Genomic DNA, 16,059 nt, shown 5'->3' with positions numbered 1-16,059 from the left:
AATTAACCTCACTTCAGCCTTGAGGTCTCTGATTAGTGATGGCCTATTGTTTAAGTTACATTAACATAGCCCCCGTGTTGCCCTATTCTCACTCAAATGGACTAATCAAATCAGTCACCAAGGACTTAAGCTAAGTCCAACTTCTTTAGTAAGCAGCGATTTTCTATTTAAGTAAAATGGTGGATGTCATCAACATGGTCACAATTAGTATAGCTCTGGCATGGAAAACGTTTGTCATGATCTTCAATTTGTGAAATATCAAGGGCCTCGGCAACTTGCAATATGACAATTTTGATGTATACTAGAAAAATTACAGTATAAATAGAGTAGTCATTAATGCATTACCTTGTACAAGACTAGTCTCTGAAAGGACAGAACCTCAACTGGGTTCCATTTAATTTCTGGAAGCAAATGCTGTTTTGAACCAGTAGAAATAAAAACATGTTACAGCATTTATAAAATGTTATTATTCGCTACCCACACCACATTTATTATGTAAAAGGAAAGCATTGTTTATTTTTCCAAATCTAGCTACAGATTTGTTATTCTTGACATTCTTATTTGGATTGCACAACTCTGTTTTCATCCGCATAAGCTAATTCTTGCTGTTTCAGTCATTTGTAATTAAAAATTGTCTAGTGTTCTTTCTTTGAATTATTTTTAGCACTGTCTTCTATTTCTGTCAAGGTAATGGATGATTCGAGCACAAAATTCTGAGAAGAAACTGTGGAAAAGTCATGGAAAACACAAGCAAAAGTTCACCAGTAGAATTCATGACCAAATTTTCAAAAGGACAATATGCACATAAGAAGGGTTACTGCTCGCTTATCAGCAGAGATACCCACTGTGCACAGGCAAGCAGTTCTGTTATTTTCATGCACACCCCATTGCTGCACAAGCAGCATGTGCATTTTCCAACCATTCAGATCTTGTTTTCCTATGAAAACACAGCAAAAAGTCAAAGTGGGAGCCACCAACCATTGCTGCAGGATGTAGAGGACGCTGAGGATTTTCAAAATGGAGGCTGTCTCAGAGATAAGAATTTGCTCTGATTGTAACTGTTAATTCCTATCTAATGGAAAATAATCTTTTTATCCATTTTTTCTTGTTGTCTGGCTCTCTTGCCAAACTGTATCCGCTTTCACAAATACCTTTTCAGAGACTGCAGCAAAATCATACTATCTCATCTCCTCCGAATACGATGAAGTTTCTAGATAATGTTCACACGTAGCTTTTCTTTTATGATCAGCTAGAAAATTGTGCGCAGAATAAACTTTGCCAGATGCATTAAACGCTTTATTTCTGTGCTTCAGAGAATGAAATTTGGCAGAAATATTCCCTAATTTAAATCCAGCTTTTGTCTGCCTCATTGCTTTACACACCATGTAGTGAAAGAACTGGCTTCACACTGCTCCCACAACACCAGTCCATCTGACTGACAATAGATCCAATCTGCATTACATGGGAGGCCATGTGAGCAGTCCATTCTGTTCCTCCATCTCCACCAACAGCTGGAACTGGACTTGGACTATATGCCAAGAGAATTTGCATGATAGTCTGTTTGGAGCAAGCACGCCATAAATTCACCACTGCTGCAAAATGGAAAGCCATAGGCCTCATCTACACAGAAGTTACATGAATTTAAATTAAAACCAATTTAGTCTAAATAAGAATGAACTTCTGTGCAAACACTCGTAATAATTTAAAATCATCTCATTTCAGTTTATCTGGCACTGGTGACAACTCCCAGCAGACAGTTAACTAAATGCAAGAGAAGAACAGTTATTAAAGAGCAGTAGTCATCTTTAATTAAACTCACTTTGAGGCCCACCTGTAGCCCCTTCAACTGACAGGGGGCTATATTGAGGCTATTTATACCTGTCACTCATGGCCAGATTCCCTTGCAGTCCTCTTTTCTTGTTTGCCTTACCAACACAATCATTTCACCCTGGAGGACTCCAGAAGTGGCATCAGCACATCACCCAGCCTTTGGTCTGGTTGGATCCTTCCAGCCTGCCGCGAACACACTGGGGCAGTAGATCCTGGAGTGGCAAAAGCTGCACATTCTCCAGCCATTGTTTTGGTGACGTTACCCCTGGGCATGGACCCCCTGCCCGCACTGCCTCCTGTTGCTCTTTTGTTCAAGAGGAAACTTGTCATTTAGAGGCTGATTATTAGTTTTCTTTTCTCTCCCCTCCCAAGTCCCCCTTTAACTGGATCATCACCAGTTTTTGAAGAGTTGCCCCTTTCTAAAGAAAACAAAACAGAATAAACAACCCCTTCCCAGTCCCTGTCAGAGCTCTCTTCTTTTCACCAACATCCATTTTCTCCCAAGCGAAATGAAAGGACAGAAAGAGAAAGACAGCTTCTTCCCTCTCCCTACAATGAAACAACAGAGCACAAACAAAATTAAAATTAGGCATTTAAGCTGATTTTCACCACTTAACTTTTGACATGTTTTTTGCAAATTTCCTTCAAGTCCCCTCTGAAGACTCAGCCAATGAAACCCACTGCATCAAGTGGTGTTTCTAAGCCTTTTCACACTTCTGTGAAACAAGGCATGTGTGGTTTGGGGCAGCAAAGGCACCTTTCTGCTAATCATAAAACAGGGAGGTTGTCACAGAACAAAGTAACTGTCCTTTTAGGGAAAACTCAAGAGTGAAATGCATTATTTTTCAACGTTATCTAACTCTGAAAATATTTTGTGTCTGAGGCATCCAAATACAAACTGCAAAACGCTCTCCAGGTGTGTGATTTATTAAAAGTTAAAGCCATTGCCCAAACGTTCTGTTCTAACATATGCCCACATAGTGTCAGCTCAGTTCCATTGCCTTGCTTTCAGAAGTAATTGTTTTTCACTCTAGAAATACATTTTTCTTCCAGTAAGTCTGCATCATATTCATCATCTGGAATTTATTGGGAGCACTGCACTGGGCTGAGTTTGCAGCTGCTCCTAATCAAAACTGATGTGCTTAGAGCAGACCTGCAAAATGCTCAGCAGGCAAGGGTGGGACTCCCTGTCTGGCATGGCTCCTCCTTCACCATGCTCCAGGGACTTTGCTGATCTCCACTGCATTTTCAGGTGTAATTCAAAATGGCATTTTTGATCCACAAAGCCATTCATGGTTTAAAAGTTTGTATTTCTTCAAGACTGTTTCTCTGTTTCAACATCATGTTTCACCTGGCAGCCAAGATTGGCTGCAGTTGCCTGAGATGAATAGCAATGTTGACTCTGTAAAATACAAGAGTTTGTGGAATGACAGGCTGTTCTCCTTCGATATACAGCACCAGAGCAATGGAAAGATGGGGAGTATCTCATTTCATAGAGGAGAAAAGAAAGGACGTTTTTTCATTTAAAAAAAACCCTCATTTTTTTCTGTAAATAACAACCAAAAAATGGAACAACTCCCCTGCATTCTTGTAAAGTTACTAAGAAATGATTATGATTTATGCCCATGTTTGTATTGGGGTTTACATCTACAGTAGTATCTTTCCCTTAGAAGCTATTAAGAATTTTAATTGTAGTATTTTGATTTTGAGTTAATTTGGAAAACCTATGGGGAAGAAAAAAAATCACATAAGAACATGGGATGTTACCATAACAGGAGATTGCATAAATAGAAGCTTGATTTTGGGAAGCAGAAAAGTAGAATCTTGTGTAATATCTTAAATACAACCCAAAGCACGTTACTAGTGCGAGGCAGATAGCTGCACTTTTCTTCCCAGAGACAGGTTCCATTCCCTAGGTCTAGAAGAAACCTTCTGCTCTGATCTATGTGTATTTTGTGACATGAAAGGATGCCTACACAACTTGCAAAAGTCCAGCTTCTCCTGGGATTAATCTCCAGTATCCTAGCTTACCTGACCAAAACAAGACACAGAAGTTGTTACAGTATGCTCAAACGATTCCTCCTGTGCAATCTCTGCTGCCTCCAACCAAAATACCCTTCCAAGGAGCACCCAGGCTTCTCCACCTGCCCTCATTTCCTCTCCAAGCTTCCCACATATTCATTCAGAGGTTTCCCATCTTTCTTTACTGATGTGGCAGCCAGCCGAAATATTTTTATTGACTTAACCAGATTAACTGCTTTGAGCGTAGTTTAACTGGTTGTGTTATAATATGCCAACGGTTTGAATACAGTTTCCCTAAGGTTAGAAGACCATCATTCCCTCCTCTTCTCATAAAAGGAAATGTTTAAAACACTTAGGTCAGTGAGGAAGTGCTGACTAGATGACTTCAAGGCATTTCAGAACCATAACACATAGAAAATTAGGAGTTTTCTCTATTTATTTTACTAAAATCCCTTTAAAATCAAATGGTATGCTCAATGCAGTGGCAACAAGGTGTCACATTACTTTTTTTGTTGTTGCTTAGGACTGGAAAAGCTGCCCAGTGCCTTGTGTTGTGGCCTGATTTCAACACCCCATGCTTTGCAATAAGTATGTTCATTGCAATAGGTTCAGTTACATGCAGCTAGCTCAGGAAAGATAACTGAATTGAAGAAAACATTTTTCCTCTCTTAGACAAGACTTCGGTGGAAAGGGATTGTGAATACTTAGCCCTACATACAGCATGGGAGTAGGAAACAGTCTGCTCCACTGCTGCTGGCTTCCCTGAGCCTAGGGACCTGAGAGATGCCCCAGGCTCCCCAGCTGCAGTTGCTAAGGAAACATTTTAGGGAACCTTTTTCATAAATTCATAGTAATCTCCATTTCTCAAATGTCAAGGCTAATGACTCACCCTTTGATTGCAAATGGGATTTACTACCACAGAATTGCTGGCAGCCTTCAAAGCTAAATTGTATTTGTCAGCATTTGAAGACTTTTAGTACGTTGGTTACCACTGCTCCCCTTGAGTGAGCGGAAAATGTAGATACATGAATATCTGGCAGAATTACCTCAGAAATATTTCAACTCTTCTTCCTATGTTTCCACTTAGGAAAGAAGATGGGGTCTGGTGTCTCAGGGGCTGGCTGCAATGGGAACTCCCACAGTGGAGCCATCACTGTTGGGGGTCTCAGGAAGGCAGTTCCACCACACTGTCCAGGGGGACAGGGACAAGCATGGGACACATAACCCTCCTTCTCCTGTGGAGGTCAGTTCAGCTGGAAGGCAGCTGAACATATCTATGGATTCTCTGAAAGTCACACATGAATCAGTGTATCAACATCCAGGGCTTTCCTCTGATTAACCTAACAAAGCAGGCCTACCACTCACATGTTTGGGAATATCAGCAACAACCGGAACAATAAATGATGCTCCATTACTTCACAATCTTCTTTCTGCCAAGTGCCAAGCTTGCACATATACCCTGAGATTTTCTTCTTTAAAGTATGCAATGAGACCAGACTTTAAGGATGATATCAATTGCTTTGATGGCAATGCCTATTTAGAAGAAGATTCTCTCCCGAGTAATACAGACCTCATTGCAGATGGATCTATTGCCAAGTTAAAAGCTTAAAGGCTGGAATACAATTTGAAGAGTGGATACTTTAAACACCTGGATCTTTAAAAGCACATAAAGAGTCCTCAGAGAATTGTGGCTCCAACTGCAAAGTTTTTATAAATGATTTTATGTAAACAATTCACATTATATAGATATAGATTGTAAACCAAATTGAATTTACTATATCATTGTATTTTATATTTGTTGTGCTTATTGTATATTATTGCTTTTATCATACTTAATTTTCAATTTCGTATAAAATTCATAAATATAATACAACTTTAATTAAATTATATGTCTGTGTGGCTTGTGGGAAACCTTCCTCCCTGGACATGCTGATGATGAATGTGGAAAATACCACTGCTGAGACTAGAAATTTTGATGTATGTAGCATCACATACACAATGCATTCCATGACACAATAGCAGTATGGGCCCACTTAAGAATCTGTGTTTCAAACAGGTGGAAACAATTGCAGAGGAACGTTTACAAAATTTTGAGATGCTTCCTGGTCACTTTGGACACTACTTTCAAAAACAGGCAGGTGGAGAAAAACACTCATCCAACTGCTGCTTTCTTTGTCTATGGAAAACGTATCCCTCAACTACAGTTTTTTCTTTTAACCAGTCTGCCTGGAGACAATTTTATTTTCCTTTTGTGTCTGGCTACCGTATTTCAGAGCTCAGCTTTTTCATTTTTCTGCTAGTGTATGCAGCCAAATTACCAGAAAGTACACAACCTTCCCTGAGATCCTGGTGCTGGGAGAAGGCTCCATCGTTGCATTGGTTTTGCTTCAAATATTAAGAGAGAAGTCACAGCTTCTGAGATGATGACACTGACATTTCTAAGGCCATTTTTCTTGTTCCATTTATGGGATTCTACTTCTATAATATCTCATAGGATTTTACTTTTATTAAAGACTGTAAAATGAAGTACAGTAAGTTCAGAAGTAGTTTTAGTCAGTTCCCTTCTTTCTTCATTTCCAGCTGACAGTATCTAACATGATAGCCAAAAAATACACTTAGCTCAGAAAACATCTCCAATACTTGATTGAAAACATGTGGCCTCAGTGTAGGAGAAAAATGAGCAAACATCTGCATTATTATACTGTTCACCAAATGCTGAAATCAAAGTTCTGTTTATACAATATTTTGTGCAACCAAATAATATTCCTGTTCTTAGGCAATTTAGGAAGGAAAGAGATCATTAGTTCAGTCACATTGCATCTTCTTATTCACCTAATGATTACTGACATCATTTCTGACCCAAAAATGTTGTATATGGCACAAAGGTTCTGGTTTCTTATAGTTTTAGACTACCTGTAGCTCTTTCACCCAGTTGCCTTATTTCATCCAAAGTAAACTGCTATGTTTTTCAGGATATTTCTGAGGCACAGGTTGATCCTCACTGGCACTGGCTCCAGTATTTGTAAGTACTGAGAAGAGACATGCTCCCTCAGAAGCAGCACAGTTCCACAGGGCAGTGGCTGGTGATTGTGCTTTTAACCTTTTTAAAGACTCAGGCTGTTGGTTCTCTTCGAAAATGGAGATACTGTTTCTGGGAGATTATGACCAATTTTATTCCCATGTCTGAAACACAGAGGGCTCTGGTGCATTCTGTAATTTAAATAAAGTTTTATTGTTTCCTGAAATGCAGCAACTATTAGAAAAACATCTAGGTAGATTAACACTTTGCTGTCTTTCTTGTTAGGCACTAACAACTTGTTTTACAAGCACAGTAGATGTGTTCCTAATGCTCCCTATTCCATTGAAGTAGGGAATTTCCTCTAAGTTTGGTAAATGATCTGCTGAGAGAAATGTTACTTTACTTGCTGCACAGCCATAAATCTGCTTTGTAAATCTTGCACTTTTTGGGAAGCTTATTGCTAAAAGTTTTGCTTCAGAAGCACATTTAAGGGGTTTAGATTTAATAAGGTTAAAATCCATCTAAGTATTTTGAGGCTGCAAAGAAATAATATATCTGTAGCGTCCCTTGCGATAGATTAGAGACAGGGCTTGGTTGCAGTAATGAATATAAATGGGATTCTTTATTAAAGCCACTGGACACAGGCAGGGCTGCAGCACAGCTCTCCAGCTCCCAGGCTAACTGTACACAACCTATGCTTTCTAATAGCACACACAGGTCTGCCCAAAGTCCTGGCCTAGACCTATCATTCTTGGACGGGATTGCCAATCTCCACAAAAACTGGCTGCCTAAATCCCTCAGAAGCGAGAACAATTTCCAGAGCAGTGGCTGCCAACGCTTGCAAAGTCCCTAAATTTGCATGCACGTGAGTTAAACAGTGGAAAGACTGTCAATTGTGCAACCCAGAAGAGACATATCCTCTGCACAAAAATCTATCTTCCTTGCATGTTTGTGGGGAGAAAGATCTGGGTTGTGGGAGCACAGATTTATAATTTCTTTTCTAAATCCCTCTTTAATTACAATATATGTTTACACACAGTGCAGAGAAGCAGCTACCATCACATACGCCATAGCCAGCCTCATGGGCTTGTGCCAGGCACTTTGTTCCCCATGGAGTACAGACAGGAGAGCTGCTGACTGTTGATAGTTACACTGTAACGAGGCCAGAGCAAGCTCAAGACATAGGTGTTAGTCACCCCAAACATCTGCTGGGGCCCGGGAAGAGCTACTCACACAGCCTGCAGCCCTGCTCCGGGGCCCTGGCATCCCTGAGGCACTAAGCTTACACATTTGAATCCCCTTTGAAATGTATTCATGTTGCCATTATTAGGCTTTGCCATTAAGGATGTCATTAGCTGCAGAACAGCATACACTGGGCTTTATCATCATTTACCAACAAGGAAGAACCCTTTTACTTCTCCTGACCCACAAGGTAATAAGCTACCTAGTTCCAGCCCAAGCAATAACTGCCAGAAGCTCTGATAGCCTTCAGAAAACACCACTAGAGTCAAACGCATTCCAGTCAGCTTCTGCAACATCTCTGAGAAGAGCTGGGGCAGATATTTAGCCTGTGGCACAGCTTTTAATCAACAGGACCATGCCCTTCCTGGTGCACACGGACACCAACACACCCAGTTACCTCCCCAGGACCAACCCCTAACCCTGCTCAGCACTGCCATTAGCCCAGGGAGCAGGAGGAAGCTGTGTAGGTGTGGGCTCACAGGATATCCAGAGGTGAAAGGGTGACACCACTTTCCGATTTGAAGAGCTAACTTGAGGAAAGCCTACAATCACAGCCGTGAGCCACATGTACTGAGCAAGCATTGCACATGTTAGTATATTAAACATATGTGGTTCTCATTTCCTATGAGAGAGGAATACAGTTTGCAAGCATCAGGGTGCATGGTTATTTCAAGTGCATGGTAAATGTGGATTAGTAAATGTGGATTAAGGGTGCTAAAAGATTCCCAGGGTCCAGTGGCTGTAAATACCTGCAATATCCAGCTTTGATTTTAAAGTTTCCTGTCATCTTTAAAGTGCCTGCCTTGCCACAGTCATGTGGGACCGGGGTTCATTTTAAAGGCTCTTGGAAATGGCCAGGCCAACAGGAACAATAACAGCATCCTTTTAGGAAAATACAGGAAATCTTTTCTGCCAGATGTATTGCAGCACTGGGGCCACCATGGAAGGCTCACAGTTAAAGGATCCTCACAACAGCTTCTAGGCAAAAGCCAAAGGGATCATCACATCTTCCAACACTTCATCTTGCATTAGAAATAATTCTTGCTCGAGGAAGAAAAAAGAGCCAATAAAATGTTCAAACTTCATTCCTCTATTGGCTTTTTGTTGCCTGATGTTATTAATAAGAATTTACAACCATATTTACAGTGTAAGCTTTTACCATGGACTACGCGTGTATGTGAATTTTCAAGTCCTGAATTTAATGAAATCTTTCTAAGAATCAGTGGAGCATTATCTTGGGACAATAAAAAAAACATTAAAATGGACCTCCTTATTTTTGTGTGAGAAGAAGTAGGGTGCCCTGTGCACCTTATGATTGGGATCTTGGTTATGAAGATGTGGGATTTGCATGTTATAAACACTGTTTGTGTCAAAGTGACAAGCAAGGGTGAGCTGCAGCCATTTTGAAGCAGACTTCCTGGATGGGTTTTTGAATGGCAGTTGGATGGATGAGGGTGCTGGAGGGAGGCTCTGAGGTTCCAATATCACAAAGTAGTGGCATAATCACTGTTCCTTATCTGACAGAGAAACTGAAGAGGTGGAAAACATTCAGAAGCCTTCCTTTAATGTCACTGTTGTGAGTATTGGTAGAATTATCCTGACAAACAAAAAAAAGCAGCCAAAATCTGAGGATCCTAAATTAAAGAATACACATTAAAATGTTGGCCAGAGGCTTCTGATTTGTGTATTCCCATCTCCCCCTTCTTTCCTCTCTCCTTTCCAGTATCAGTGCCATATTGAGTTGGAAATGTATAAATGTTACATGTAAGATGCAGCCTTACTGTTGCATCTTTATTCAACATCAACTTCCAGATGGGAACTATTTTTCATGGTTCATAAAGCCAAATCCAGCTGCTACATTTGGACCTACATAAGGAATCCACATTTTATTGCCTTAGCATTGCATATAAAACAATTGCTGTTGTTTCTTCAGTACTGGTATACCTCACATTTCTCAATACATTTTAGATATTTAAATTTTAAAAACTGTATTTTATAGTTGCTCATTCAGCTGTGCACCGTGACAAGATTCCTCTTTTACAACATTTTCCAGATATCTAACAACTGAAAGAAAAACGATCTCGGACAAACAGCATCCAGTATAGCAGCCATCTATTCAGTTACTTACTGAGTGTTCAGACAATTTCCTATGTAAACCACAATGATATTAAATACTTCTGGAATCTTTATTAGCAGACAGGAAGTGCAAACTCAGGAGCCTTTCCCCTCCCCCTGCGCTAATCTGACTCTTTGATAGTCATGTGTTAGGAATAACCATGGAGTTTCTCCGAATGCAAAATATTCCCACAGCTAAGAGAAATTAACCCTTAGGAAGCCTCAAAAGAGAGCGGAGTCCATGTGTTTGCAGAGAGAAAAAGAAATAATTCGGAGGAAGTTTGTGTCAGCAGCAGGTCTACACAACACCGCCAGCTATTATATTCAGGCATAATTCATTTGCATTTTGGATGGGATTGTCAAAGCAACTACAGCGCATCCATTGCAGAGAATTACCCAGCCTTGCAGAATTAGCCATCTTTGTGCCTTTATCCCTCACCACGATGGGAAGCACTCTGCATTCACTCAGCCATGTGTGCCCGGGCTTTTCTCCTCAACTCCCAACCAACAGATAGCAGCCCCTTTGCTAGAAAGCAGACAAACCCCCCCACAACAAGCAACGAGGTGGGACAGAGAGAGTTAATGCACAAGTATGACAGGGAAGCAAGTTTGCTGTGAATTGGGAAGCACAAACTATAGTAATCCCCACCCTGCTGAGTGGCTTCCCCAGAGGTCTGATACAGTGCCAAAGCCTCTTACGCATACTGAGACAAAGCTTATTTCAAGCAGAATTCAGCTCCTGAAGCCACCATACTGCTTCCTGACAGCCTCCAATTGCACTGCCTCTGTATTTGTGTTTCCTGCTGTTTATATTTACTTGTTCCCAGAGCCACAACAGCTACAAAACAAATAGTTGCTGTTTGTAGGACTCCGTATCAACGCAGGTAAAGTGCTCCACTTCCTTTTTAGTTTTGCAAAGATTGTGCAAATAGGCTTTTAATACCTCAGAGAGATTAATTTGGTAATTATAAACCAGTTTAGGAACACATGCTAAACAATTGGTCATATAATCAGCATCCTTGTTTCAGAGCATTAGTGCGACTGAGGCAAAAGGCTTTTAAACTGTAAGGTATACACAAACACCCCCTTGATTATATCACTATTATTTCACCATTCCACTGAGACAAGAGCTTGAAATATTACTTTTTTGTTTGTTAAGTCCCCATGGATACTCTCCAGATCTGTGCTCCTGTCTCTTTGGCTCTCTGTATAGCTATTGTGATGGTGCCTGATTTGAGTAATGGAGATCTTGCTTGATATACTTATTTAAAGGATCAGCTTAAGGAAGCTTAAGAGCCATCAATTCTCTTAATTAACTGCAGAGAAATGATTAACACTATAAATACAGAATTGATCAGGAAAAAGTTGCAGTTTGGAGGATTTCATGTCAGTTGTTCAACAAATATTTAAGACATTAAATATGATAAATCTGTTCTTAGGCAGAGTACTCATAAGTACCCAAGTGATTTATGCATCTCAGACAATTCCTACCACAAATCACTAGAGCTGTCTAAATGGAGCTGAGATATGTTTTCAGGTAGACAAAGTTACTTTTTCAAAATAAAGACCTCCTTCAGGAATGTGCCCCAGCACTGTACTACTCAAACAAAACAAAGCAGAACAGTTTCAACGCATTTTATTCTAGTCCTGTCTGAAAAGAACATTTTCATTTCAAAACAGTGCTATTTAAAATTCATTTTCTTTCATACACATCAGTGTCATTTTAAATAATGTAGAAGTCTCCTTTAATAGGAAATTTAAAAAAAAGATATTCTGATCCTGGCCAGAGGACAGGCCTCCAAGCTTTTCCTTTCAGAAGTACCAACCAGGAGACCTATCTGTCTGTTCCCCACTTTTCAGTGTTTGCCCATGAGCTGAATTAAAAACTGAGGCAGCAAGTCTAGTGAGACAGTTATATCTCCAATATTTGTTTGCATCCAGATACCAGCACTTCTAGAGCTCATACAATAGAAATATAGCAATTTATTTACTTTTTTTTGCTTCCTATAATGTCACAAATCTTCCCATCCCCCTTTCCTCCAGTCCCAAGGATGAGAGTTATGGAAATAATGTCTCCTGAGCTCATTTCTCAAGACTTCTGTGCTTTGGTCCTTTAGATATGCAATGTTGAATCCACCCACGTGCAAGTGGGAGCATCCTGGAGCTCTGCTCTCGGAAAGGATGTTGGAGAGACATCAGTGTCACTACCTTCACAGACAGAGCTAGATCTGCCTACAAAGGACTAACTCCCATTCCCCAGGAGTCCTCCTGAACTCTGCTTAGCCTCAGCTCCACATTTGTTCTTCCCTAGGGATTTCTTGTGACAAACATGGTCTGGGAGGCCACAACAAAGATCATCCGCCCCACAGGCAGCAACACACAGCACCAGAGCTCTCAGGGCCTGTCTGTATCCTCCCTGGCCAACACCAGGAGATGAGAGCCACAGAAAAGGCTGAACAGGTGGAAGAGCCTCTGGTAATAACCAGCAGCTTCAGTGATAACAGCACTGCACCTAACTGGAATAAAATGAAAATAAAGTCATCTGAGAAACACCCCAGCCTCAGGCTACAGTAGCAATAGAACTCCATAGACACACCTAGGAGTTGTGGACATGCAGTCAAACTGCCTTCAGAAACTCCAGAACTAAGGCTCCCTGTGCTAACCAACCTCTCAGCAGCCAACACACCATGAAGAGAAAGCTGATCCTTGGAAGCAGTGAAATTGCCTCAGATATGTTCTTTACAACACCAGGCAAAGCATCTTTAGAAATACCAATAATCATACACAGAAAAAAAGCTAACTCACCCAACTGGTGATCACATCTCTAGTCGCAGAACACTCCTCTTTAGAAAGCAGCCTTCAACCAGAAAGAAGGCCCCTCTCAGTGGCTAGCCCTTAAATGAACCCAGGGAGGGGTGGGTCCTCGGTGAACCTCTTCTGGTCACGTGAGAAGCACAGGTGAATTGCTTGAACCTGTGCTTCCTGGGCTAGCCAGCCCCTTCACCAGGTGCTCAATCATCAGTTCAGGCCATGACATAACAGTTCCCTTAAACACATGTTGAGTATTGTTCTCTGTAATGCTTTCTTTTGTCTGTTGAGCTTGGTATTGTGAGAGTAGGGACATCTGGGGAGGACAAAAGGCATCAGTGGGCACAGAAACAATGGTACAATGCCTTTCAGCCCTCCCTGAAACCGAGGTGCTCAAGAATTGATTTTTTAATTGGCTCCTCAGGCTTGTTATAATTTCAGAGATGAGACCAATTCAATTTTTATAGAGATGTGTAATCCGCCATTTCAACCCGCTAATTGAAATAGGCTGACATGCAGCTATGTGCCCTACGAGTCTTCCAAAGCACATATCTTGGCACTTTCCACTAGAGGGTAAATGACATGACTAGAAACCATACCAGAGCCTCTGTGTTTAGCGGGCTTTGCTTCTACATTATTATTTTGATTGCTGGCTTTACCAACAAACATCTGAGCAGCAGAATCCACTTGGAGAAAATAACAGAAAGCAGAGCTGGAAGAGATTTTAGGAGGTCAAAAATCAACTATAGCTATGCTATTTTTGACAGATGTTTATTTAACTTATTTTTATAGTCTTTCTCCAGTGAAAATGCACACCTTTTTCACTGTGCAATCTGATCTGTTCTTTAATCATGACTTTTATAATGGCTAGTCTAGATTTCTCTTGGAATTCTTCAAGGCTATATTTTCTGTAAAAAGTGTTAAACAATTCATTACTTTCTTCTCTGCAGTGAATTTGTACGTATTTGAAAACCATTATGTTCTCTCTTTGTATGTCCTAAACAGCCCTTATTCTTCCATGTCTTCTCATCAGCCATCCTGACCGATTAGCTTTAGATCTACTCCCTTGCTCCACATCCTTTTTGGAAAGTAATCCCATAAGTTTGATTGGGCTGAGCAAGTTACAAAAAAAAAACAACTACACCTGTCTTCTAGGATATGCTCATTTAAAAATAAAAAATTATTTTAAAAATCTCAGTAATACACTTGTCTTTTTCACAACATCCTTTAATTGAAGTAAAAATTGAGTCTATTATAACTTCTCAGTTCCTTTTTTTTAGAACCAAATCTGCTGCTTTCCATTCAGCAATTCTGCAGCTGATATCTCCTGTATATACAGTAACTACTTCTTTATCTACCTGTTGAATAACATATTTCTTCTGCTGTCTGATTTCCAGTTCTACCTGTAGCTTTCCCTGGACATAGTGAGCATGGTTGTTTTTCTCATGGAAGACATTACCAACATTAAGCAGTGAGACTCAAGTCAACCTTTCTGGTGCAGATTTATATTTGAACTATTTGCACGAATGGTTTTCCAGCCAAGAAGGAATCCAGCTTCCAGTAGGTTTTGTCAAGACTATGATTCCTGACTTTTGTGATAGAGGCTGTTTCAGGCATGAAATCAAATACACTGAAGTGGGGCAGAAATGGCACTCAGTCTAAAAGACAGTTAAACAGATAACTAGAAATCATTGAGCACAGCTTAGAATTTGCATTGCTCTGTTCCAGCTTTAATTTTGCAAATAGGTTCTGACTTTTTTTCCATCAAAAACACAACTCTTCTCTATGAGCAAAAGGGTCAGTGTTTGAAATCAAGAGGAACACAGAAGAGATGATGAATCTTGAAAAGAGTCCTTGTTCAAGGCAGTGACTACAGCCATGAACAGAGATATCTATCAAAGAAAAAAGGGAATGAACTAAGAGGAGCTGGTGATATGGTCAAAGGCAAACAAAAAAAAAATTTTGTTCTAGCTCAAACTTTGCTCCTCATTATGTAAATTTGTCAGGGATGCTGTGACTTGAATCTTCATGTGATTTCCAACACTGCATTCCTCCTGTTCCTATTCCACCTTTCAGAGTAACCCATGGTAGAATAAAATAGGAGCTAAATTTAACAAGATATTTTAACAGAGATTTTGTATTTGTTTGGAACTTCACAACTACTAAAACCATGAATATACACATAATCTTTGCTTGAAATTAAGCTATGTCTACCCTCCAAAAAAGAACCTACCTGTCCATCTACATGGTAGTTGAAGACCATGATTTCATTACTAAAATTGTAATTTGTAACACTGTTCAGAAAGCCAACACTTGACAAATGGTTGAACCTAGGTTGAAAGAATAGGATCACAAAGATAAATTGTATACATTTGGAAAAAGTTCAGTAACTAATGTGAATTGTAAAATCTATCTTCACTCAATGAGAGAGATTACAATTAAAAATTTTTATTATTCACATTTAAAATACTGGCAATCTGACAGGCCCTTAAAGCATTTATTTTGGTTTTAGTTTAATTATCTTTTCAGCTGATATAGTCATTTATTTCACAAATTAAAAAAGAAGAGTTTACAGGGGAAACAGCAGAGTAGCATATTGGTGGAATCTCTTGCGTTGATCCCCAGCCAACAAATCTCAGTTCATCGCTCAAGCTGCCAACCACTCTCAGATATGGGATCCTGGATTCATGTATTTTATTTCTGAAGAGTCAGCCATGAACTTCAGATCCAGATGTTAATTTGTTTTTTGTAGGGTCAGGCTACACAGTACTCCATTCAGGCTGCAAAACAATTTCTAGGAGAATAGATTTAAGTCACAGAGAGGAAATGTAGTCAAGCATCCACAATCCACAACGATGCCTTACTCAGAACACTACCTCGTCCAGTTCCTGGGTCATTTTCTTGGTTCTTCATCTCAGAAAGAGTCAATATTATACTTTTCCACCTGTTTTCCACCCTTTCATCATTTTGCCTTTTTGTCTTACCTCATGTTTTGATACACACTTCCCAGATGATCTCAGAGG

At 40.1% G+C, this 16,059-nt stretch overlaps 1 protein-coding gene across 1 annotated transcript in view; it reads left to right on the top strand.

The window, feature by feature from the left end:
* The first annotated feature begins 1,779 nt into the window (after window positions 1–1,779).
* Window positions 1,780–16,059, top strand: part of PLSCR1 (phospholipid scramblase 1) — a 431,180-nt gene continuing 416,900 nt past the window's right edge. Inside the window, exon 1 of the mRNA XM_065748331.1 lies at window positions 1,780–1,785. The gene's annotated coding sequence lies outside the window, so the exon portion shown is untranslated. The remainder of the gene's footprint in view (window positions 1,786–16,059) is intronic.

The sequence above is a fragment of the Cyrtonyx montezumae genome, unplaced genomic scaffold (assembly GCF_038088225.1).
Source record: "Cyrtonyx montezumae isolate F1298 unplaced genomic scaffold, pur_monq_1.0 scaffold_5, whole genome shotgun sequence".
In the NCBI taxonomy this organism is placed as follows: Eukaryota; Metazoa; Chordata; class Aves; order Galliformes; family Odontophoridae; genus Cyrtonyx; species Cyrtonyx montezumae.
Note: the sequence above shows the minus strand (reverse complement) of the source record. Positions and strands in the feature narration are given on the sequence as shown.